Genomic DNA, 16,569 nt, shown 5'->3' with positions numbered 1-16,569 from the left:
ATTGTCCTTACTTCATGTAGTCGCTATTTGACTTGTGTGTCTGTGCTTCATGTATCCGGTGTGACTTGTGTGTCTATGCATTGTATGTTCCTTGTATGACCAGCATGTCCGTCCACTGTGACTGGTGTGTCTCAACGTCGTCCTCATGCCTGTGCTGATGGGAAAATGAAGGTCTGTCTATATTGCTTGTGCCCCCCTGCCAGCACACATCTGTTCACCCCCACCCTCAGAAAGGGACTGCATTATATCCTCTTATTGAATTTGAACTAAAGTACTGAGGTTGGGTTTACACATTACACGTATATCATGACCGCAGTATGTATCATGTCACAGCATTCTTTAATTACAGCAAAATGCAGCGGATGAAGCAATTACAGAAAACCATGGAAAAAAATGCATTTAGCTGCAAAAACTACAATGTATTAACCCAGCCTTACCACATGTGAGGTCAGCAGCTCTTGGTGATTATTCTCACAGCTCCTGTACACAGAAGACACAGCACAGGAGCTGTGAGTGATGTTGTACTGCACAGTAAGTACAGTGAAAATAATATCCAGGGAGGGAGGGAGATGATGAAATTGAGGTAATGCAGGGGGGAAAGATAGGATACCTAGGGTGTGACGAGAGGAAGGAGAATCGTTGATTTCTAAGGTTGATATGTTTTCCCTCAGTCCTAACAGCAGCACAATATTGGGGTGTTTCTGCCACTTTGTACTAGTAGGACAGAAGGCATTTTGAATTAACCATTAATAGAGACCCCTGAGCCTATATAACAATATCTAGCGTCTCTTGCCTTGTGTTTATTATAAAGAAGTATATAATGTACTTAGGGTGGGAAGCTTGTGCTGTTGCTAGGACTAAGGGAAAACAGATTAACGTTAAAAAGCAACACTTCCCCTATCTCCTAACCAGCTTCTCAACCCTCCTAATCCTCTTGTGTGCTGGAATTTATCAACCGCCTGAGTCATCTTCTGTAAGAACTGAAAATTCAACAGTGCAACCTCCAGCAGGATCAGACTTTTTAAATCAACCTAAGAAGTGGACACTGCTCCAGCAAAGGGGGCTCTAATAAAATTAGGTGAATCAGAGTTCTGAAAAAAGTAAGTCAGTCATACGGCAGCCATAAACATACCCACTCTAAGTATGGTGGCTCTTAAGCACCTTTTGTTCTTCCAAAAATGAAGCAATTCATCCTCAAACTTCCTGATCTCTTACTCCAGGCTAACTAAGGGCTCATGCACACGACTGTATGCCCTCCGAGACATACGGTCCGTGAGCGGGCCATATGTCCTGGAGCGGCATACATCGTGCGCACGGGAGCGCACAGCATCATAGGTTACTATGATACTGTGCGCATCGGGCCACCCGCAGGGCTATTGGCCCCTACTCATGATTATAGGAGTGCAGGACAATAGTCCCGCGGGCGGCCGGATGCGCACAGTATTATAGTAACCTATGATGCTGTGCGCACGATATATGCCACTCCGGGACATATGTCCCGCTCACGGTCGTGTGCATGAGCCCTAAATCTTGGGCCATCTGAAAAGATCTAAGGAATGGAGATTAGGTTCCTCATTAGAGGAAAGTTTGTATTTATAACTAGAGATGAGCGAATCGCCGAATTTTCCGAAAATATTTGATTCGATTCAATTTCCTTGCTGCAGAGAGCCAGTAAAGTGGTGTAGAACACTGTCTTGCAGTAACACGCATAGGGAGTCTGCTGTGGTAGTGACACGCAGATGACAAGAGTCACTCTTAGAATCACTTCAGACTTCACTCATTTGGTCAATTACGGGCCCAAAACTGACCAAATAACTCAAGTGTGAACTCAGCCTTACAGGTCAATGTTAGCGGCAGGTATAAAGAACCATGCAAAAGCCCAAGATCCTACTAAAGCGTGAAAGAGCGCACTCCTTTTACACCGTCATCAGCTGATTCCACATAGATGTCTACAGAACCTGTTCTATTAAACGCTTATACAAGTGGGGCCCCCCCGACAGAGTGGAGAGGGTGTCAGCAGTAAGGGTCCATTCACACGTCCACAGACGGACTTATTCATTTTCTATGGGGCAGGAATGGATGCTGACAGCACACAGTGTGCTGTCCGCATCCGTATTTCCGGAGTGTGCCCCCGATCTTCCGGCCCGCGGCTCCGGAAAAAAATAGAACATGTCCTATTCTTAAAAAGCAGAAGATAGACACTCGCGCTGCCGCCTGTATTGGGGAGAAAGGAAATTGAGCCCACACAATTGGAATATGCGTAGGCCCCGTCGCTGCAGGGTTCTACTGTAAGGTTAATTGCCAAAAAAAAACACAGAGTAGGTGGAGACCTAATATCAAAAGCAGAGAAAAAGAAAAAGAACCCGCGCTGACTTGTTTGTCACCTGCAAGAAATGGGTATTGTTGCACTAAATATAGTGGGTTACAACATATAATGTTAAATACCCATATATGTATTGCCGCAATAGGCAGAGTGTATACTGACACTCGAATTCTACTCCTTTTGTGGTGCCAAACTCCTCTGTCTAGTTATATCTGGAGTTTCTATCTGGAGGATAAGTGGCAGAGTAAAATATGTTTTGCAAGCGATTTATTATTGGAACAAAGTGACAATTGTTTAACATGTGATTTATATTTAGAGCAATGCTGCATGCGGTCTATGTGGCAAAATGATTGTTTTACATGCGACTTGTTCTGAAAGCAGTGCTCTATGCGATCTGTTTGGGGAGCATGTGCTCAACACTTACTAGTATGTGTATAGTCCGGTACGTCTTCTGTTGTGATGCGAGTGTCAGCTCTCGGCAATGGTCCTCTTGTTGTCTGGTATGGTCCTGTCTTCAGCCTGCCTCGTGGTGCGTGCGCAGCTCCGGCCGGTAGCTAGCGCGCGCACAGGGCAGTCGTGTTTGGATCGTCGTCCTGGAAACCTGAAGTGTGACGTCACACCCGAAGCTACGGAAGCCTCTAGGGTCCACAATTCCTCCGACGCGTTTCGGAATAAGCGTATTCCTTCCTCAGGGATAATTGTAGGGCCTGTTTAGCTGGTCTTTATGCATACAGGTTTCCATGGAGACGGCTTTTGTTTACTGAATGTTAAAGGGACAGTACCAAGACTTCAGAGAGTACAAAAAAGTACCAAAAAGGTAATAGAGAGGGGGATACAAAGTATTTTGTGAATTATTTGAATTGTTTTAAACAAGTTTTAAATTATTTTGAGCTGTTTCTCCCTGGATTTGTCAATCTGCTTATTATACTTGCAGTGTTTATTAGTTATTTATGGGAAGTGCCTAGTCATTTCTACAGCAACTTGATTCCTGACTTTATACAATGATTCATTCCTACTTGCTGTGTATATAAAAAATAAAATAAAATTATAAAGAATTATAAAAATGCGAATAGTTCGATTTCGTGGTTCAGCCCCATAGGGGCTAGGGTGTTTAAGTTGTAGATCCACTCGCTCTCCTTGCGGGACATGGCTTTTACATAGTCACCTCCTCTGGGATCCTGCCTCACCTGCTCTATACCTCCAAAGGATGAGCCTTCAAATTTACCCTTATGTTTCTCGGTAAAATGGCGTGATAGTGGGTGACCGGCAAATTTTTTACTTATGTTTTTTACATGTTCCCATATTCTAATCTTTAACTCGCGTTTCGTTCTCCCTACGTACACCTTCCCACAGGGACACTTAATATAATAAATGACCCCCTTTGAGTAGCAAGTCAGGTGATTTTTAATTTTATATGAGTTTTTTTCCATAGTAATTTCCTTGACGTTGTCTTTTTGTCTGGACGCTAGGCAGGCCTTGCATGTTCTGCAAGGAAAAAAACCCTTTTTGTCATCGGGTATAGATGTTTTTTTGATGATATTTCCACCATTTATATTTCTGATAGATGGGGCTATTATATTTCCCAGATTTTTTGATTTCCTAAAAATAAATTTAGGTGCCTTTGGTAATTTTTCCCCGATGATTTTGTCGTGCTTCAAAATATCCCAGTGTTTTTTTATGATTTGTCTAAACTGATATTCTTTTTCATGATACTGGGTTATTATTGGTACATCAAAATTAATGGTATCCTTCAGTATGTTTTTTTCAATGACAATAGTTTTTTCTTTATTTTTGTTTTTTTGGATGAGTGGTTCCCGCTCTATTTTCATAACCTCGTTTTTAATTTCCTCGAGTTTGGTGGCGTTATATCCCTTTTCCAGAAATTTTAGCTGTAGGTTATTTGCCTCATGTTCAAATTGTTCATTCAAGGTGCAATTCCTCCGCAAGCGGATATATTGGCTGCGTGGGATGTTGGTAAGCCAGACTGGAAGGTGGCAGCTATCAAGAGAGATAAAACCGTTGCTATCTGTGGGTTTTGAATACGTTTGGGTTAGTATTGTATTATTCTGGATTTTGATAGTTAAGTCCAGGAAATTGATTTCCTGGGTGCTGTAGGTAGACGTGAACTGGAGATAAAAATCATTTTTATTTATTTCATTTAAAAAAAATTGTAAGGACGGTAACCCCCCTTTCCATATAAAAACAATGTCATCAATAAATCTCCGCCAGAGGACCAGGCCCGCGCGGAGCTCGCCGGTGGGGAAGATGGTGAGCTCCTCCCACCTTCCCATATAGAGATTAGCGAAGCTCGGCGCGAACCTGGTCCCCATGGCGGTCCCCCATGTCTGGAGAAAAAAACTTTCCTCAAATTTAAAATAGTTATGATTCAGGATAAATAAAATACATTCCCCAAGGAAGTCAATTTGTTCTGGTGGGGTATTTCCCTCTTTGTCTAAAAAGTGTTGGGCTGCTTCCTTCCCCTTATTATTTTCTATTACCGTATAAAGAGAGGTAACGTCGAGTGTCCCCAAGATATAGTCAGGTTCCCATTTTACTGTTTCCAGAATTTGTAGGACATGTTGAGTGTCTTTTAAGTAGGCCGGAAGTTCTTGGACATGCTTTTGGAGGATGGTATCCACATATTTAGATAGATTGCTTGTTAGGCTACCAATACCAGAAATTATTGGGCGCCCAGGTGGCTGGGAATCTGACTTGTGGATCTTTGGTAAATAATAAAAACACGATATACGGGGATGTCTTATATTTATAAAATCAGCTTCTTCTTTGCTTAAAATACCTATCCGCCTTCCTTTTAGTATCAATTTGTTGAGTCTCAACTTATATTGTTCTGTGGGATCCTTCTTAATTGTTCTGTATGTTTTCCCATCCTTAAGTATTCTATTGGATTCTTTTTGGTAATCTATGTAGTCCAGTACCACTATACTCCCTCCTTTATCGGCCGGTCGGATGATAATATCATTATTTGTCTGTAATTTTTTAATACTCATTTGTTCTTGTGTGCTGAGGTTATGCTTATATAATTTATTGTTTTTCTTGGACTTGATTTTCCTTAGATCCCTAGTGACTAAGGTCTCGAATGTTTTAAATGACTCAGAATATTCATTTAGTGGATTAAACCAGGACTTATTTTTTAGTTTTGTATGTAAAAAATTTGTCCCTATACTTATACTCTTAATTTCTTCTTTTTCTGACCTGGTAGCGTTTTTTGTCATCCTATTAGGTTTGAATGATTTTTTACAATCTAGTTGTGGCTCATTTTTCTTTAAAAAATATTTTTTTAGTGCCAAATTACGTAAGAATTTCCCATAAATAACTAATAAACACTGCAAGTATAATAAGCAGATTGACAAATCCAGGGAGAAACAGCTCAAAATAATTTAAAACTTGTTTAAAACAATTCAAATAATTCACAAAATACTTTGTATCCCCCTCTCTATTACCTTTTTGGTACTTTTTTGTACTCTCTGAAGTCTTGGTACTGTCCCTTTAACATTCAGTAAACAAAAGCCGTCTCCATGGAAACCTGTATGCATAAAGACCAGCTAAACAGGCCCTACAATTATCCCTGAGGAAGGAATACGCTTATTCCGAAACGCGTCGGAGGAATTGTGGACCCTAGAGGCTTCCGTAGCTTCGGGTGTGACGTCACACTTCAGGTTTCCAGGACGACGATCCAAACACGACTGCCCTGTGCGCGCGCTAGCTACCGGCCGGAGCTGCGCACGCACCACGAGGCAGGCTGAAGACAGGACCATACCAGACAACAAGAGGACCATTGCCGAGAGCTGACACTCGCATCACAACAGAAGACGTACCGGACTATACACATACTAGTAAGTGTTGAGCACATGCTCCCCAAACAGATCGCATAGAGCACTGCTTTCAGAACAAGTCGCATGTAAAACAATCATTTTGCCACATAGACCGCATGCAGCATTGCTCTAAATATAAATCACATGTTAAACAATTGTCACTTTGTTCCAATAATAAATCGCTTGCAAAACATATTTTACTCTGCCACTTATCCTCCAGATAGAAACTCCAGATATAACTAGACAGAGGAGTTTGGCACCACAAAAGGAGTAGAATTCGAGTGTCAGTATACACTCTGCCTATTGCGGCAATACATATATGGGTATTTAACATTATATGTTGTAACCCACTATATTTAGTGCAACAATACCCATGTCCTATTCTTGTCCGCAATTGCGGACAAAAATAGGCAGTTTTATGGGGGTGCCGGCCGAGTGCATTACGGATCCGCAATACACTACGGACGTGTGAATGGACCCCAAGTTCGTGTTGACGTCACTGATTATTTTGCCCTTCCTCTGTTCCGTCAGAACAATAACCCCCTATAACTTTCACTCGATCAGCATTTGGGCAATAATCCATCACTCAGTATTTCTACTGACACATGAATGGAATCTTTGCATGTTTTCTGTGTTTTGTAACCACTCTTGCTTTTGGCTACCAAATTATAAGCCAATTCTGAAGCAAAATAGGGACCATGTCATACAGTTCACAGTAGCATTTATAGGGTTAGAAAAGTATCAATATAATGTATCAGAGAAAAATGACTTAATATAAAACATAACTTTTACTATCATTAGTTAAAATATTACCCCATCTATATATAATCTTAAGCTATGTCAGATAATTAGACAAGGCCTTACTTAGGATGTATCCAGGATAATACAATCAGATATAAAAAATTGTGGCAACTTACAGTTTGATGACTGTGGACCTGGCCAGACGGTGAACGAGAGGTGAAGTCTGGGCCGGGGGGGAAACAAATCGAATTGAAGTTTGCCAAGATTGGATTACTTATCCTCGGTCCCCTGATGAACCAGTTTTTACGGATACTGGGGAAACGCATCGGGACAAGCTGCTAAGAAGGGACGAACATCTTCAATCTCTACTGGCAGGGTAAAAGTAGGCGACAGTGAGGGCTTAGCCACCGAGAGGTGGGGTCACCCCTTTCGGGGCGGGTGCTCCGCCTGTAGGCAGGGGTACATTGAGGGACGCATTAGGGATTTATTCCCCCCCCCCCCGGCCCAGACTTCACCTCTCGTTCACAGTCTGGCTTAAGATTATACAGTCAGGTCCATAAATATTGGGACATCGACACAATTCTAACATTTTTGGCTCTATACACCACCACAATGGATTTGGAATGAAACAAACAAGATGTGCTTTAACTGCAGACTGTCAGCTATAATTTGAGGGTATTTACATCCAAATCAGGTGAACGGTGTGAGAATTACAACAGTTTGCATATGTGCCTCCCACTTGTTTATGAACCAAAAGTAATTGAACAATTGGCTTTTCAGCTGTTCTATGGCCAGGTGTGTGTTATTCCCTCATTATCCCAATTACAATGAGCAGATAAAAGGTCCAGAGTTAATTTCAAGTGTGTTATTTGCATTTGGAATCTGTTGCTGTCAACACTCAAGAGGAGATCCAAAGAGCTGTCACTATCAGTGAAGCAGTCATTAGGCTGAAAAAACAAAACAAACTCAGAGAGATAGCAAAAACATTAGGCGTGGCCAAAACAACTGTTTGGAACATTCTTAAAAAGAAGAAACGCATCGGTGAGCTCAACAACAACAAAAGACCCGGAAGACCACGGAAAACAACTGTGGTGGATGACCAAAGAATTCTTTCCCTGGTGAAGAAAACACCCTTCACAAGAGTTGGGCAGATCAAGAACACTCTCCAGGAGGTAGGTGTATGTGTGTCAAACTCAACAATCAAGAAAAGACTTCACCAGAGTGAATACAGAGGGTTCACCACAAGATGTAAACTATTGGTGAGCCTCAAAAACAGGAAGGCCAGATTAGAGTTTGCCAAACGACATCTAAAAAAGCCTTCACAGTTCTGGAACAACATCCTATGGACAGATGAGACCAAGATCAACTTGTACCTGATTGATGGGAAGAGAAGAGTATGGAGAAGGAAAGGAACTGCTCATGATCCTAAGCATACCACCTCATCAGTGAAGCATGGTGGTGGTGGTAGTGTCATGGCATGGGCATGTATAGCTGCCAATGGAACTGGTTCTCTTGTATTTATTGATGATGTGACTGCTGACAAAAGCAGCAGGATGAATTCTGAATTTCTGGCAATATTATCTGCTCATATTCAGCCAAATGCTTCAGAACTCATTGGACGGCGCTTCACAGTGCAAATGGACAATGACCCAAAGCATACTGCAAAAGCAACCAAAGATTTTTTTTTGGGAAAGAAGTGGAATGTTATGCAATGGCCAAGTCAATCCCCTGACCTGAATCCGATTGAGCATGCATTTCACTTGCTGAAGACAAAACTGAAGGGAAAATGCCCCAAGAACAAGCAGGAACTGAAGACAGTTGCAGTACAGGCCTGGCAGAGCATCACCAGGGATGAAACCCAGCGTCTGGTGATGTCTATGCGTTTCAGACTTCAGGCTGTAATTGACTGCAAAGGATTTGCAACCAAGTATTAAAAATTTAAAAAGTTTGATTTATGATTATTATTCTGTCCCATTACTTTTGGTTCCTTAACAAGTGGGAGGCACATATGCAAACTGTTGTAATTCCTACACTGTTCATCTGATTTGGCTGTGAATACCCTCAAATTAAAGATGACAGTCTGCAGTTAAAGCACATCTTGTTCATTTCATTTCAAATCCATTGTGGTGGTGTATAGAGCCAAAAATGTTAGAATTGTGTCGATGTCCCAATATTTATGGACCTGACTGTATATAGATGGGGTAATATTTTAACTAATGATAGTAAAAGTTAATTTTTATATGAAAAGTCATTTTTCTCTGTGATACAACATGTCATACAGGCCTTACAGCTGCTACATAGACAGGATCTGTTGTTAGTCTCATTTTTCCTTCCTTCTGACAGATCAGAACAAGGGTCAAATAAAAATGATGATGTCAACCAGGCCAAAAAGGCTAAATAGTGGCCCAGTCATGGAGTAGGGAGGGTGGGAACAGCATGAGAAGTCCACAGAGTGGCCCAGTGAGAGAGTGGTGAGGTAGCAGCAGCATGAGGAGACCACAGAGTGACCCAGTGACATAGTGGTGAAGTGGCAGCAGCATGAGGATATCACTGAGTGGCCCAGTAACATAGTGGTCAGGCGGCAGCAGCATGAGGAGACCACAGAGAGGCCCAATAACATAGTGGTCAGGCGGCAGCAGCATGAGGAGACCACAGAGAGGCCCAATAACATAGTGGTGAGGAGGCAGCAGCATGTGGAGACCACAGAGTGATTAGGTGGCAGCAGCATGAGGAGACCACAGAGTGATGAGGTGGCAGCAGCATGAGGAGACCACAGAGAGGCCCAGTGACATAGTGGTGAGGTGGCAGCAGCATGAGGAGACCACAGAGAGGCCCAGTGACATAGTGGGGAGGTGGGAGCAATACTAGTACCAGATGAAGATGGTGGGTGGCTGTAGGAGCACCTGGCAGCAGGTGTGGCATCAGGCGGGTGGCAGCATCAGAATAGTAGCTGAAGCAGGAAGCCAGAAGAAACAGGTCTCCATTGTCAAAGTGTAGGTGTGGCCCCATGGATAATCAAGTCTGACGCATCAGGCACTGGTCTTTGAAAATCCTGGCTGATCCACTCCTGATTCAGTTTCTCCACATTTTGGGTGGACAGGCGAGTTCTCCTTGAGGTAACTATGGCCCCCGCCGCACTAAACACCCGCTCTGATGCCACACTGCTGGCCGGGCAAGAAAGCTTGTCCAGGGCAAACTCGGCCAGTTGCGGCCACAAATTGAGTTTGGCTGCCCAGTAGTCCAGGGGAGCTTTGATGTGGGGTGTCAGGGTGCACTTCAAATATGTCACAACCTACTGGTTCAGGATCTGCTCTATATCTAGCTGCTGCTGCTGGTGAGTAGTTTCTTCAGTAGGCAGGTGAAGAAAACTGCTCATCAGCAACTCTAGACTTAAGTTACTGCTGATGGAGCTGGTACTTCTTCTGCCCCCCCCCCCCCCAACAGATATGGCAGTGGAACGTCAGACCTGCGTGAGGATGGGCGATGGCGCACACAGGCAGCGGCCAACTGACTGCATAGGATGTCTCTACTCCCTCTCAGCGGGTGTAAAAAAAAAAGGCCCCCATTTTGGACCGGTAGCAAGGGTCTAACATGGTGGAGAGACAGTTGTCATCCCTCTGCCGAACTGTGACAATTCGGCTATCACTATGCAAGTAACTGAGCATGCATCGGGCCATTTGCTTAAGTGACTCGGAGGAACCCCCTGCCTCCATCTCCATTGCATAATGCCACGATGTGACTGGGTCATCTGCCTCATCTTCATCGCCCTGTAGCTCCTCCGACTGCTCCTCCTGTCACCTGTGTGGAACAAAAAATTCCATTTCTCTACACATTGCTTGTTCTCAAATGTCCTCCTCCTTCTACTCTAGTTCAGCCCCCACACTGCTCATGTGGCCGTGAGATGTAGTCGCCACGTCTCCTGTCCCTAGGCCAGCCAGATTTAGCAGCATCTGCTTCAGGACATGAATCAGTGGAATGACATTGTTTATCCCGTAGTCCTGGCGACTGACAAAGTGGCCTCCTCAAAGGGCACGAGCAAACGGCTGGCTTCACGCATGAGCTGCCACTGGCTAATATCGAAGTTGCACAGGAGAATACCTCTGTCCGCCTGTATCATTAAGAAATCGTTTATGGCCTTTCACTGTTCATATAAAATCGGTCCAACATATGGAGGGTGGAATTCCAATGGGTGGAAACGTCGCATATCAGCCTATGTTGGGGGACACCGTTCTGCCGCTGCAGCTCAAGGAGGGTGTGCTTTGCAATGTACGAGTGGCTGAAGTGGCCATTTTCAAGATTTTTTGCAGATGGGGTGAAGACTTCAGGAACCGCTTTAAAACCAGATTGAACACGTGCGCCTTTCAGGGCGCATGTCTCAGCCCTCCTTGACGCAGCGCCGACACCATGTTCTTCCCGTCGTCAGTCACCATGGTTCCGATTTTGACTTGTCGAGAAGAAAGCCAGCATTCGATTTCTTGATAAAGGACGCGGAGCAGTTCCTCGCCTGTGCTCCACACGTCGGTGCTCACGTGCACTTTGCCAGACACCGACAAGCTCAAGGACTGGCCCACCTTCTGTTCTACATGTGTGCAGGGCTGGTACTACCTTTTTTGCAAAGAAATTACGTCTTGGGACTCTCCACCTCGGCTCGGCACAAGCCATCAGTTCTCTAAAAGGTGCAGAGTCCACCACTTGACAAGGGAGGAACTGCAGCACCAGCAACTAGGCCAGGAGCACGTTCAGCTTCTGCGCCATTGGATGAGTGCACGCATACTGTGGTCTCTTGGCAATCGTTCGACTGATGAGGAGTAGGAGGCCGAGGAGCAGGAGCATTAGGACCAGCAGATAATGGGAAGGACAGATAGCTCCCTTCAACTGAGGTGGTGGAGACTTGACTGCATGAAATTGGGTGCGTGCCACTGGGTGATGCAGCAGGCTGGACCAACACATCGGAGCCACGGTTCTCCCAGGCCACTTTATGGTGATGCTGCATTTGTTGACACAGGGCTGTGGTGCCAACATTGGCACCCTGCTCACGCTTCACCATCTGCCCATAAATTCTGTAAATGGGCATGTTAACCTCCTCTGGCGGCCTAACAAAAAGATTTCCACATCGCCTGGTCGGCTAGAAGTCTGTTTCTGCCTTCGGTCAAAACGTGAGACACTGAGCTGAACAGTCTTTCACTTTCCACACTACTGCATGGGGCTGAAAGATACTTTTGCGCCATTACAGCCAAAGTTGGAAAACTTATTTTATTCCAAGAAATGGGGGGTGGTATATATGAGTATTACACTCACCGGTAATCCGGTTTCCTGGAAGTCTCCATGACAGCACAAACTGAGATTGCCTTCCTCTGATAGGACAGGAAAAAGCACACAGAGGTTAAAAACCCCACCCCCACCCCTCATCGCCAGTGTATTATAACAGGACTAGGACAAAGGGTAGAACATAACTAGTCAAAATAGTCTATTGAAAAAAAACAAGGGTGGGACAAAGTAGTAGACTTCCAGGAAACCGGATTACCGGTTAATGTAATACTCATTTCCCCAGTCGTCTCCATGACAGCACAAACTGAGAACTAACAAAGTAACTTGGGGGGGGGGACTACAGCACCTAGGACCTTACGTCCAAAGGCCAAGTCCTCGTCAGCAAACACATCCACCCTATAATGCTTGGTGAAGGTGTGGGCCCTCTTCCAGGTGGCTGCCCTGCAGATTTGTTCTAACGAAGCAGAGGCTCTCTCAGCCCAAGAAGTGGAGACCAATCTAACTGAGTGAGCTCTGAGGGATGGAGGAGCCTCCTTACCTGAGGCTTTATAGGTCTCGGAGATGGTGCATCTAATCCAGTGGGATATAGAGCTCTTAGCTGCCTTCTTAACCCTATTTGGACCTGCAAACTGGATAAATAAATTTGTCGGTACGCCACTCCTCTGTGCCGTGTAAATAATGAAGAACTGAACGCCTAACGTCTAAATTGTGGAATCTAGATTCCTGCGCGTCTTTAGGGTTAGGAAAGAAAGACGGGATAACTATATCTTGTGACCTGTGGAAGGAGGAGACCACTTTGGGGAGAAAACAGGGGTCTAATTTGAAAACGAGCTTGTCGTCCAGAACCTTGAGGAAGGGTTCCTGTATGGACAGGGCCTGGAGCTCGCAAACCCTCCTTGCAGAGGATATGGCCACTAGGAAGATGGTTTTCAGAGTGAGCCACTTAATAGATAGGGAGAGAAGAGGCTCAAATGGTACATCCGACAGCCCCAAAAGTATGGTGTTAAGGTTCCATGGTGAGACCATATTCCTGACTCGGGGATTTAGTCGATCTTCAGCTTTCAGTAATCTTGCTACCCAGGGGACCTCATAAAGGCTGGTATTATAGAGAGGGCCTCCAAGGCCGACACCTGGACTCGCAATGTGTTAGGAGAAAGGTCCAAATCCAGGATAAGGAGGAAATCCAGGATAAGAGGGATATTAGGGGTGGACTGGTTGAACCTGACTCCGCCTAGGGTTGGACTATATCAAAAATATTCCCACGATAAACGATATTAAGAAATTTATCACGATAACGATATATATCGCGATAAATACCCATTTTGCAGGAAAAAAAACACACTTGGGGCCAAAAGCAGACATTGCACTGTATGGGGCGGTGGGCCACAAGAAGACGTTGCACTGTATGGGGCGGTGGGCCACAAGAAGACGTTGCACTGTATGGGGCGGTGGGCCACAAGAAGACGTTGCACTGTATGGGGCGGTGGGCCACAAGAAGACGTTGCACTGTATGGGGCGGTGGGCCACAAGAAGACGTTGCACTGTATGGGGCTGTGGGCCACAAGAAGACGTTGCACTTTATGGGGCGGTGGGCCACAAGAAGACGTTGCACTGTATGGGGCGGTGGGCCACAAGGAGACGTTGCACTGTATAGGGCGGTGGGCCACAAGGAGACGTTATACTGTATGGGGCGGTGTGTGGTAGTGTAGGGACCCCTCTTACGATCCATCTAACTGGGGTAAAATCCTATTAGGATAATTCGTGGAGGAAGTCTTCTTTGGGAGATTTTAAAGAAAAGGACAGGGCTCCACATGGGCTAGAAGTGACAACTGGTATGGGGGGGGGGGGGTCATTCCGTGGTGATGTCACTCTCCACCCCCAAAATAGCACTACATGAGGAAGCTGACTTCAAATATGAAGTTCTCCTACCCCTATAAATCACCCCCATGGACAGTGACTGCAGTCATTACCTGAAGGAGTAGTGACATAGCCAGGGGTTATGTTAGCAGTCAGTAGTGGGCTGTCAGTCACAAAGGGCGACGCAGATGAAAACACAGAAAACACCATCAATGTAAACCATCAGTCTACTGGAGCCCAGTACACATGATATATACAAGTCATGTATGTACACAGTGACATCTCTATTTATATGCGTATCACATCACAGGTGGACACTGGAGTGAAGACACATGCGTTGGCGACACATATTGGGTCCAAAGAATATGAACTTAGTAGCAGGCTGCATAGAGCGGCGCCCAGGGATCTAAGTGCACTTACTATTATTCCTGGGCGCCGCTCCTTTCGTCCGCTGTGGCCCCCGTTTTTCTCAACATTCGGTGCAAGTGGGAGGAGACGCCAGTGTCTCTCCTTCTCCCCAACAGCGCTGTCCAATCACAGCGCAGAGCTCAGAGCCAGGGAGGTTTTTTTTTCTCCCTGGCTCTGAGCTCTGCGCTGTAATTGGACAGCGCTGCTGTCAGGGAGAAGGAGAGACACTGGCGTCTTCTCCTACTTGCACTAAATGTTGAGAAAAAAAACGGGGGCCACAGCGGACGAACGGAGCGGCGCCCAGGAATAATAGTAAGTGCACTTAGATCCCTGGGCGCCGCTCTATGCAGCCTGCTACTAAAGTTCATATTCTTTGGACCCATGAAAGGTCCTCTTTTTTTTTTATTTTTAACAATATTTATTGTTTTAAATAATAAAATCTTACAATCAAATGGTATGCTGATATAGTATACAAGTATGGTATACAAAAGGAACTAAAAGAAATAACAATATGGGATGAATACATTCATAAAGTGATCAATTGAAGGCAATTGTAGTCGCGTCGTATTCAATGGCATATTTTTTGGAAAACAGTTTTGCAAGTAACAACAGAATAAACCATAGGTGTGGGCAACTATGCTCATATATAAAGTGTCTAGCTATCAATAGTAAGCTACACTGTACATATATTCCATGTGTGTCTCTAGGAGTGAAGGGGTAGCAGAAGTAGAAAGGAGATATTGAGGGAAGGGGATAAAGGAGGATAAGGGGGAATCAAGAGAAACCCCTAAAACTCTTCCATGGGGACCATACATCTACAAAGACGGAGCGTGTATGTGCTTCCCAATGGGAGAGTTCTTCTAGTCTATAAATCTGGTCAACTTTTTGGATCCAAGCAGCTTCAACCGGAGCCTCACTGGAGAGCCAGGCCGTAGCAATAGGAATTCTGGCAGCAGCTAATAGCGTAAGAAACAAAGACCTAACTTTTTTGCAAACCATACCTAGTCCTAGACTAAGTAGGGACAGGTCAGGAGAGCACAAGAGGGCTGTGTTACAAATGCTATTACATTTATTAATTATATTAATCCACCAATCTTTGATGATGTGACAGCTCCACCATATGTGATAAAAGGTGCCCTTTGAGGCTTTACATCTCCAACAAACGTTAGAAACGTTAGGGAAGTATAAAGCAATGTTTTCTGGGGTCTTATACCATCTCATCATAACCTTGTAGCCATTCTCTTGTATACGGACGCATCTAGAGATTTTGTGAGGTATAGAGAACATCAGTTTGGTTTCTGAGGGTGATAATGAGCGCTCAAGATCTTTTTCCCATAAACCAACAATAGCTGGTTTGACAAGAGATCCTGGAGTTTTCAAACGTTTTTATAGGGATGATATGATTCTTTGTGGTGGAAGTTTTGATCCAATTATAGTGTCAAACCAGGAGGAAAGCTGCTGCAGAGGGGAAGAATTGAGTATGGATGTAGTTTCGGACATGAGGAAATTTTGCGTGAAGGAGAGAGACAAGGAATCCTTCAGATCCGCAAAGAGAGATGATAGAGGGAGAACTTTACCCTCTGTGTTCAGAATGTCAGCGATAAGCAAGTCTGAGCGACTAATCCGAGGGTGACATGTCTCTTTTAAGTCTGAAGGAGCCAAGTCTATAATATCTTTAAGGGTGAGGAGCGGTGAAGGAGTGGTTAATACCTTATTAAATGAAAGAAACCAATCCCATACTGTTAACGTACATCTTATCAATGGGTTTTGAATATGTTGGGGTGGAGGAAAGGGTTTACCGGCAAGGAGTAAAGCTCTAGGAGAGGAGGGAAGGAAATAACCTTCCATTAAAACCCAAGGCTTATGAGGAGGAGCTCTAATCCAGTCCACTACTCTGGCTAGATGTATAGCTTTCAAATATTTTTCAGGGTCAGGAAGATTGATGCCACCTAGATGTTTGGGCTTTGCGAGAGTGTCAAAGGAGATTCTGGGTCTGCGATTTTTCCAAATAAACTTGCGAACCGCCTTATTGAACTTATTGAAAAAAGATTTCGGAAGCTTGATAGGGAGGGTCTGCATGGCATATGTTAATCTGGGTAAGATCAGAGCAGATACCAGGTTTTTTCTGCCAAACCATGA

Source organism: Bufo bufo, chromosome 3, assembly GCF_905171765.1.
Source record: "Bufo bufo chromosome 3, aBufBuf1.1, whole genome shotgun sequence".
Taxonomy (NCBI): Eukaryota; Metazoa; Chordata; class Amphibia; order Anura; family Bufonidae; genus Bufo; species Bufo bufo.
Note: the sequence above shows the minus strand (reverse complement) of the source record.